General features: G+C 33.9%; 1 pseudogene; it reads left to right on the top strand.

Moving 5' to 3' along the window:
* Positions 1-235: 235 nt before the first annotated feature.
* On the top strand, positions 236-10,386 carry LOC124982951 (developmentally-regulated GTP-binding protein 1-like; annotated as a pseudogene).
* The last annotated feature ends 627 nt before the right edge of the window (positions 10,387-11,013 follow it).

Raw genomic sequence — 11,013 nt, 5'->3', positions numbered from 1 at the left:
AAGGAAAGGGTTCCTGTAGGAGCAATGGGCTGGATGCAAAATAAAAGCAATTGAAATTTATTTATCAAAAATAATGACTGAAGACAGAATTATCTTAAGAGCAGGGGAATGATCAGTTGAGCCGTCCAGAAGGGTCTTGCTCTCACAAAGGAAGGAGCCTGCACTTGTTTTATTCATATCAGTACAGATCAAAAAGGACCAGTAGGAGCATGAGCAGAGAAAAATAGGATGCGGGATGGAAGTAAGAAAGTCATTTGGCTCTAGCAAGTCACTCCCACATTGAAAGCTTGAATTTGAACTTCAGCGGTGAACCAACGCAGGATAACCACATGACTTGAACAATTTTCTATAATTGTGAGTTCCTAAGGCCAGATCCTCTTGGTTAATGGCTCAACAGTGCTTGGTTCTCATACAAGCCAAGCATTACTTCCCCCCCGGTTTGTATGTGTTTAATACTCACATATTTTTCTTATTTGAAGTGGAATTAACTTGTGGGAATTCAAGAGTATGTGATAATTGGATTTGTGCTCTTTTTTGTATTCTTGTTTTCCAGTAAGTCAATTGTTACAAAAGGAAAAAATAACCTTGAACTTCTTATTTTCTGAACTGTTAGTAGAATCATCACCCCAATTTTTGCAGTGACATTTGCTTGACATTTTTCTTCACTATGATATTATTATCCAAAGCTAAAAGTCAATATCATACCTGGGTTGTTGTATTTTTTTTTCTGGCTTAAAGTTGAAAATATCCAGAGAGGTAAAATGACTCTTCACTTATGGAAGAGTTCAATAAACAGGAATATAGGTTCTTGGCAATATAAATCCTGTTTATTGTTAGCATCTTTTTCTAAATTAAAAATTTACAAAAAAGAGTTCTATAATCTCTAAAAACAATAAAAATGTATGGAATGATAACTATCAACTAAAACTTTTTTAAATGACTGCTTATTTATTATTTTAATATTTGCAGTTCTAAGGATCAAATCCAGGGCTTTTCTCATGTTATACAAGTGCTGTACTACTAAGTTACACCCAATCCCTCAACTAACACTGTTAAAATGAAGTTCATCAAAGAGTTGTTAAATTTTAATGAACAATTATTATGAAAGAAATGACCATTTTCTGTTGGCATTTCAGTTAGCGTAGTTCACAAAAAATGTGAGGTATATAAACGTTGTAATACAACATATAAAGCATTGAAGATCAGTCACACATCTAATATTTAAGAACAAGAGTACACTTTTTAATACTTGGCATTTTGAGTAACTTGCTTAAGAGTACTTTTTGCGTATTTTACTTAATCTGAAATGTCTGATTCTTGATAAAATAAGTTTAAAAGTCTGAATGTTACTAAAATAGTTACTAAAATAGTGTTACTAAAATAGTTTGATTTTTATTAAATAAATTTCTATTACCCTGACTGTATTTTCTTTTCAGGGCATTCTTCAGGAATGATGCTATTTTTAGTTGAGGAAGATCATTTACTGGTTGACCTACAAATAAAGTATCAGTGCACTGACCAGTTCCATAGTTTATTCTGATTTATTTTATCTAACTCTATTCTATTTACTATATTGCATTTTCTCCCCTAAGATACGTTTTTACTCGAAATTAAGAACAACTTTAAATAATACTATTCATTAGTATTAGAAAAAAAAAATCCTCACTTTTTTAAAAGAACTGTTTATCTCAAATGTAACTTTTCTCTGCAGTCTTCTAGGCAGGCTGTCTTATCATCCTTCACATCTCTTCTTATACTTGCCCCTCTGTTTTTTTTTTTTTTGTTTGTTTGTTTGTTTTGGATACCAGAGATTGAACTCAGGGGCACTCAACCCCTGAACCACTTCCCCAGCCCTATTTTGTATTTTATTTAGAGACAGGGTCTCACTGAGTTGCTTAGCACCTCACTTTTGCTGAGGCTGGCTTTTGAACTCTTGATCCTCCTGCCTCAGCCTCCCAAGCCTCTGGGATTGTAGGTGTGCACCATCATACCCAGCTGTCCCTCTGTTTCGATGAAATTTTTACAAGATTCTCCTTAACGTTTCACCCTAGGACAATATTTTATTTATTCTTATTATGCCAATAATGTTGTGAAGAAAAAAATAATATTCTGTCAAATAAATATACAGGTTTGTGTATAATGTTCTTCTCTTTCTTCCTCTTCCATCTATCATTCTTTTAAAATATAAAACTTATTTCAATAGCATAAATGTTTTTTCATCTTTATGGAAATGATATACTTTGTAAAAGTATCTTCAAAGTCATCTTATTGTTGAATTTTCACTCATACCATTTCAAGACCTTATATACTCTCCTCAAACCTTCATCACCAAGTCCCATACTCACTTTCATCAAAAGTCTTTTTATTTTTCTTAAGGAGAGAAAGAAGAAGAAAAAAAGCAACAGAAGAAAAGTTCTGCCAGATCTGAGCAAAATAACTGAGAATTCAATTCCTCTTTGATTTCAAAGGATATGTTCATTCCAGGTTCCTGAGTAAGACCAACATCTTCACACATCCCAGAGATCCAATCTCTTCTGGCCTCCTCGAGGATATAATTATAACAGTTTGCTCCGCTCCAGAAACATCAGATTCTCTCTTTTTTGGATTATTCTCGACATCAAACACAGTGTTTATTTTTCCTGAAATTTAAAAATATCCTTCTTTGACCCCAGTTTATTTCATGTTACCCTATTGTTCTTTTTTATAGGCAAAATACTTCTCTCAAAAAGCAATCTATATTCCATGTGTCTAAACTTTATGGTGGTAGGTAGAATTCTAATGTGGCCTGGAGGTTCCCTGTCCCTCTGGTGTATACAGCTCCCATAGTCCCTGTCACTACAAATAGGATGGATTTGTTTCAGTACTAGATTATGTTATATGGCACAATTAATGTAAAAAATTAGAGAGTCTAGGTGAGCCAGAACTACTTGCATGAATATTTTTTCTTTTTAGTAGAGGAGTTTTCTTCAGATCAATAAATGCCAGCTCTTTCTTTCCAGGTGCCTATATCTGAAACCTTAGAGATTAAGAATTCAGATTAAGTTTGACACTCATTCATGCTTCCTCTCATATACTCGAACTATCAGCAAATTTCTTTGGGTCATGCATTCAAAATATATCCAGAATCTGACTATTTTTTTTTTTTTTATCACCTCTACCACTAACCACCAATCTAAACCACAGGAACCTCTTTCTCAGAGGTGCTTACATTTTTATGCCTCTCTCTCCAACTACCACCACTAGATAATTAGAAAGAAATGGTATTTTGATGTGCCAAACAGGAAATAGATAACATCACTTTTTTGAAAAACATGCTCCACTGTAGTCCCATCTCACCAAGATTTCCAGTATTTGAAATGTCCTGTAAAGTCCTCAATGATCTGACCTGGCCCTCAGCGCCCTCATTTATTCTTCTACTTTTCCCCTTATCTCTTATTGTTTCTCTAGCTTGTAAGCTCCTGCCTGCACCAAGCCTTTTGCAATCTCTCCATTTGCTGCCTGGGAAGGTTAATTTATGCTGTTTTATGTTGTTTGGGGTTTTTGTTTTTTTGTTTTTGATACTTTCATGGCTCAATTCTCCACTTCACTTTAGACACATTTCAAATCTCTACAAAGGGATGCTGCTCACCATAATCACATGAATCACATAGCCCTGTTCTTCCTCCTCCTTTGTGAAGCCCTTCACTTAGTCTTGTTTTTCTCCATAAAACTTATTACTGATGACAAACTCTCTGCATACTTTTAGAAACCCAGTGATCTGAAAAGTTCCTCAGAAATGTTCTTACATTTAATATATTCAGTATATTTTAGCAGAAAGAACCGTTTTCATCTTTCAAAGATGTAGTTGTATTTACTTCAAAGATTCATCTTTGAAGCAAATATGACCATATTTGTTTTCCAAAGTTGTGGTGTAATTCAAATGTGATGATATATGTAAACATCAAATTCATAAAAATTGAAGTCATAATTTATGGAACAGTGATTTTTTTTTTATCAAGCAATGAATGAGAAGAGGGCCGAACAATAAAAAATCAAATGCAATAATCCTCATTTTCTTATCCATAATAAGGCTTAATTATCTAACTGAGGAACTTTCTCACCTATTCTTTTATCTTTTTTCCCTCTACAAATTCAAAATAAGATCTACAGACTTGATTGTACTCAAGTATTTTTGACAAGCATACTCTACGAGGTGACGTCACCTACCATGTTTTATGACGGAGCCTGTCCTACCTGACTGCATTACTGTCAGTAATACTCTGGTCTTTTACCCAGTAAATATGTTGTCAGTCAGATCTCTTCAATTTTTCTTTGCTACATGAACAATGGTTTGGAAAATGTTAAAAAGTTTTTACTCCCTGATAATTTTTTGAGTCTTGATTAAATAATTATTACAAATTACTCTAAGTCCTCTGCTGAACCACATGAGAAAAATCATTATGATTTTCTCCAGTCCAATTATTATCCCAATGACTACTTATATTAAAAGATTTTGGGACTATTAAAAGGTTTATTGTTGATTTTTGACCAAAACAATAGATTAAATGAATTAGAAATAGAAAATTATGTCAGGGAATCATATACTTCACAAGGTTGAAAATATTTCCAAAGACAATGCTTTTTCATGTAAAGTTTGTTTTCCATTCATAATTTAATACATGTTGTTTTGTCTTCAACTTAGGTACAGTTTCATGGTAATCAAAGTCATGTATACATTATCACTTATTTTTAGTATATAACTGGAAATTCAAAGAAGCAATTATCCTTCAGTTTGTTCTGTTGGCTTGCTCATCAACATAGTACTGTAATCATACCTGAAAATAAATGCCAAATAAATAAAATGATCTGGTAGATTAATGATTCAAATAAGTGGAAATATTTTAATATTAAGTACAATATGCCTAATGATAAGAGTAAACAGAATGTCTTAAAGTATAATATAATTTTATCACCTAACACATACCTATAATTAAATGATTTGACTTCTAATTTCTATCTTAAATCATTAATAAAAAATAAGAATTTAGAGAATGAGTGTATAGGTAAATAATCTTTTGATTTAATAATGATTTAATGAATATCATGTTTAAATATATTTATCATTGACTATCAGTGAATTTTACAAAATATAACACAGGGATAAAATATTTCTCCCCATACAAATACAAAATAATATTAGCTACATCTGCTATTATCTTCAGTAAGGATTAGAGTGTATAGATAATATTCAATTTGGGATTAGTCTCATCATGAAGTTGAATTAAAGGAATGACATGCATTCATTTCAAACAGTTCCTAATTGTCTTTTCTATGTCCTTACCCCATCTGCATACTTCAAGTATATAAATGGTAAACAAACAAGGAAAATTGTTTTTCCTTCATATGAATCATCACAAATTAATCCAAATTTGAGGACCCACTTAAGCATGCTAAATTAACAAATTGCAGACTCTTGTGAAGTTGAGATAATACTGAAAAGCCTTGCTATTAGTACGATAAATCACAGACAAGCATATAACCAAAAGTTATACAGGATACATAGTTCTTAAGTTTTGATTCAGTTATCTAAACCAAAGAATTTTCTATTAAAGAAATAGTTTTGAAGTAGTAAAACTTTGCTTATAAAAGACTGATTACAGTGATATTTAATTAACACACAGTAGAAATTAAATTTCTAATACTAGGTACATGATTTGTTTTGTTACTCTAGGCCTACTAACTTAATGTGAAGTGGATAATTTTGAAGACTTTGTACATACATGGAAGCATTTGGAATATATTGAAAAAATAATAAAACTAGCTTGTGTGCCTTGATTAAATTTCATATAAATCACATATGCATTTGACGTGGATCAAGGAAAATACATGATTTGAAAGAGTTATAAGAGTAAAATTTGGAATTTTGTTCCCATAAAACATAGATTTTCAAAGAAGGGCAAAAAACCCTGTTTGCCCTATGTCTATTCCTTTATTGGATGATGTGTTTGTTAGGTTTTCATCACTGTGAACAAAACATCTGACAGAACAACTTAGAGGAGGAAAAGTTTAGTCTGGTTCATAGTTTTAGAGGTTTAGTTTCTGGCCAGGGCCAAAGGTGAAGCAGAACATCATGGTGGTGGAGCACTGCTCTTCATGGTGGCCTAAAAGTAGAAAGAGAAGGAAAAAGGGATCACAGGGCACATGAGCCCCTCAGGACATGCTCCCAGTCACCTACCTCCTCCTCCAGTCATACCGCAACTGCCTACATTTGCCACCCAGTGAGTCCATTCAAACTAAGATGAACTGATTAGGTCACAGCTCTCATCATTTCACAACTGAAAGGAAGACAGGAGGACAGACAGACAGACAGACAAGAGAAGAGGAAAAAGGAAGCAATTAGGTCATTTCTAGCTCTTCCACTTAAAACAATATTAAATGCTTAGACCTTGGTGTGCTTTTAGTTTAGAGTGCTCAATAAGAGATCTCAGAAAACTACCTTTGTAATTCAATTCTCGAATATAAATACAGCATTGCATAAAACATTTATCATGTCAAATACTATGGGAAAAAATGTTTAAGACATATAATGTTATGCATAGTCTCTCAAGAGAAGCCAGAGCATAAGTGATTCCATGTTTCTGGAAAAGGATCAATATAGATTAAAGGATACTACCATAGAGTCAACCAGAAAATTAGAGATAGAAGGGAAAAAAGAGATGCTATTTATGATTCATCTAGTATGTACAAGAACTCATGTAAAGTACTGCTATGCACCCCATTTCACAGAATGGAATTCTGAAGTCTAAAAGGAATAAAGAATTTGCTCAAGATCACAGACCTAATACAAATGTAGACATGCCCCCAAGTTTTTTTCACTAAAACATGGTCCCACCTATGATACTAGGAATTTATGCAGTAATATAATAGTGAATTATTTCTGAATTTTGTCATGAAAAAGTCAATTCTCTAATTCTAAGGTCTCTTGCCATGAGGATTTGTAAATCATATAGTAAAATATTGTGATTAACATAAATTATAAGGTGAAAAACAGCAAAGAATATGGGCAATTATAACTCGAATCTTTTTTCTCTAAAAATTCATACAACCCTCATTTTCAATTCCTATCTTATTGTGCTTTAATTCTGCAAATAATTGATCTATTTGTTCACCTTGCTATTTGTACATAAACATATACCTGATAATCTAAAAAATTATATAAATAATTTATGGCTGCCTTGTTCTATAAATGCTCCAAGGTGGTTTATATAAGTGCACGTAAGAAATAGTAGGTAAAATAAGTAGTGGTTAGAAATGATATAAAGAAGGAATATGGATAACAAAACGAAGGACAGGGATAGGACTAGCCCACAGAAATGCTGATCTTACTGGACCATATTGCTACAGTGGGGGATGGTAACAAGATTAAATCTTACCTTTCCTATCAGCTACAGAAAAGATGAAAACAACATGGTTATAAAACGCAGAATTCTAAAGAGAAACTGGTTGTTTAGCACAATTTTCTCTAATGTTAATGCTTGAGATAAATTTCTACTTCATGTTGGCATGAAGGCAGAATTGTATGATACAGAAGACAAGAGATTTAACAAAATACCTGAAGCGTTACAATTCTACATTTTTAAACAATTTTTTATTTGTTCTTTTTAGTTATACATGGCAGTAGAATGAGTTTTGACACATCATACATACATGGAGTATACTGGAATATACTTTCCCATTCTTGTGGTTGTACATGATATGGAGTCACACTGGTCATGTGTTAATACATGAACATAGGAAAGTTATGTCTGATTCATTCTACCATCTTTCCCATTCACATCTCCACTCCCTTCCCTGCATTCTCCTTGTCCAATCTAGTGAACCTCCACTCCACCCTCCTCACTGCCTATTGTGAGTCTAATTGCTAGTGATATTGAACATTTTGTCATGTATCATTGACCCTTCATATTTCTTCTTCCGTGAAGTGTTCAGTTCCTTTGTCCATTTATTGATTAAGTTATTTGATTTTTTGGTGTTGAGATTTTTAGTTCTTTTTATATTCTAGAGATTAATGCTCTGAGGTGTAGGTGGCAAAGATTTTCTCCCATTCTGTAGACTCTCTCTTTATATTCTTGATTGTGATTTCTATTTGTGTGTTAGAATACTCTTTCAAATATTTGATCAGAAGGGATGTTACAGGTGAAAGAGGAAAGGACATGCATAATATATATGTAAATAATTTTCTTTTGTTATGAAAATCACACATAATGAAACAGATCCTCTTTGAAATTAAACACTACTTCCTGATAACTGCTTTTATATCCTCACACTGGGGACAGACACAAGGAAATGAAGGGAGTCATACTCTCTCACATAGCCTGCCTAGCTAAATCTACTTCTGTTATTTCCTGCCTTTCATTTCGATGTGCCTTCTCCTCTCTTATAAAAGGTTGATGTGTCCCTGAATCCCTAAAGATGGCAATTTGACACATAAAGCTATTTTCTCACTCCTCAAACCTGACTGTGAATGAACCTATTTTCTTGCCAACCTGTCTGCCTCATCTTTGTGAACTGGTACAGGTGGGAAAACCAAATGCCCCTGGTTTCAGTAAGATATAGAATGCCCATGAATAATGATGACAATGACTATATTAGTCAAAGGTTTACAACGTGTCAGGCATTGCTTATATCACTTTACTTTAAAAGTTTAATTCTCATAATGAAATAGTTACTATCAATAGTTTATTTTACATTTAAATAAATGGATACAGAAAAATGCTATAAGAATTCATTCAGGATGCACCCTTAATTCCCTGCAACAGTAGAATTGAGAACTCTGTCTTTTTTATTTGGATTGCTTTTAAGATGTCTTAGTAGTCAATAGTACTATCACTTATTCTATAATATTTCATTCCTTCTGGACAAAATATTACTTATTTTTAGCTTCATAGCAAAAAATGATATAAATTGTGTTTCTTAGGTTTTCTAGTTAATGAGGTGGTAAAAGTGTTTACTATTCAATATGTGCTAGTTGGCACTCTTGCTCCTCATTTAGTTATTTATTAAAGAAAATCAGCATTTTATTTAAATTAGTCTTTTTAAGTGAGTTACCTATAAGGTATTTGATATCAAAGTATTCTTGCAAAACCTCATCTCACTCCATACAAGATAGAAGGGTTTGCTCACATTTTTTCACTTATTAAGCTCATCTTGTCTTTTTTCTTTTCCTTCTCATTCAGTTTTGGAACCAGCTGAGGCATGGGGATAATTATTAAAGACCAAGAGTACCTGATCTCAGCTGTCCCAAAACCCACCCCCAACAACAACCCTGCTCCATGACTTGCCACCAAGAACAGCACCTTAGCAAAAATTGCTGAGATTGAAGCTGAGATGGCTTGTTCTCAAAAGAACAAAGCAACAGCACACCACATAGGACTACTTAAGGCTTTCCTTGCTAAACTTAGAAGAGAACTCATTACTTCAAAAGGTGGTGGTGGTAGTGGACCAGGAAAATGTTTTGATGTGGCCAAGACTGGTGATGCTCAAATTGGGTTTGTGAGTTTTCCATCTGTGGGGAAGTCAACACTACTGAGTAACTTGACTGTTGTATATTCTGAAGTGGCAGCCTATGAGTTCACTACTCTAACTACTGTACCCGATGTCATCAGATATAAAGGTGCCAAAATACAGCTTCTGTACCTCCCAGGTATCATTGAAGGTGCCAAGGATGGGAAAGGTAGAGACCATCAGGTCATTGCAGTGGTCTGAACATGCAATTTGATCCTGATTGTTCTGGACATCTTGAAACCCTTAGGACATAAGTAATTGAAAACTAATTGGAAAGCTTTAGTATTCACTTGAATAGTAAACCTCCAAACATTGGCTTTAAAAAGAATGACAAAGAAGGCATTAATCTCACAGCTTCATTCTCTCAGAGTGAGCGGGATTCTGAAACTGAGAAGAGCATATTACCTTTGCATAGGGATGCCACAACTGATGAGCTCATTGATGTGGTGGAATGGAACTGGGTTTATATTCCCTGTATTTATGTATTAAATAAGATAGATCAGATCTCCATGGAGGAATTGGATATCATCTACAAAGTGGCTCACTGTGTACCCATGTCTGCCCATTACGACCGGAATTTTTCTAATGACCTATTAGAAAAAATCTGAGACTATTTGAAACTAATTAGAATTTACACCAAACCCAAAGATTACACATCTCTAGCGGTGCTGCCTCACTCCAGGACCACAGTGGAGGATTTCTGCATGAAGAGTCACAAAAATCATATCAAAGAATTTAAGTACACTCTCATCTGAGGTCTCTCTGTGAAATACAATCCATAGAAAGTAGATAAAGACCATACATTGGAGGATGAGGGATGTCATTCAAATTGTGAAGAAATGAAACCTTTTTCCTTTCCCATCTGTGGGGTCCAACTACAGCAGCTTTCTCCATGACTGAATACTCTACTCCACCCCTTCTGTCTTTGGTAATCACTGGTTCAGAATACAGGGATGGGAGATGGAGGCACCCAAACTGTAACTTCAGTTACCTTACTTTGGTATCACCTTCCATGTTGAGCTGCATAAAAGATCTGGTAGGTATGTTGGCATTGTGCAAAAAATAAATAAATAAATAAAGGAGTACCTGGTCCTATGTTGAGGTTGTTAAGGGTATGGCTCACAGAGATAAACAGTATTCTCACATCAAAGAGTTAAGTGCTTAGTTCCTGATACCCTGGGAACAAGTGTAAATTGACATGACCTAGCAAGCTACTGGTATTTCAATGGCTTTCTCAAGTTCCTGGTAGGGGAGTCTCCAGATTATAGTTCTATAAAAAATATTAGAAAGGTATTGTCATTTTGCCAAAACAAAAATGGATAAATAAAAAATTTGAAAAGATTGCTGTTATAGTCAGCTTTTTGTCTCTATGAACAAAAGATCTGACAAGAACAATTAGAGGAGGAAAAGTTGATTTGGCACACATGGTTTCAGAAGTCTCAATCCACAGATTCCATTGCTCTGGGCCCA

Source organism: Sciurus carolinensis, chromosome 4 (assembly GCF_902686445.1).
Source record: "Sciurus carolinensis chromosome 4, mSciCar1.2, whole genome shotgun sequence".
NCBI lineage: Eukaryota > Metazoa > Chordata > Mammalia > Rodentia > Sciuridae > Sciurus > Sciurus carolinensis.
The sequence above is the reverse complement of the archived record's forward strand: the minus strand, read 5'-3'. Positions and strand labels throughout refer to the sequence as shown.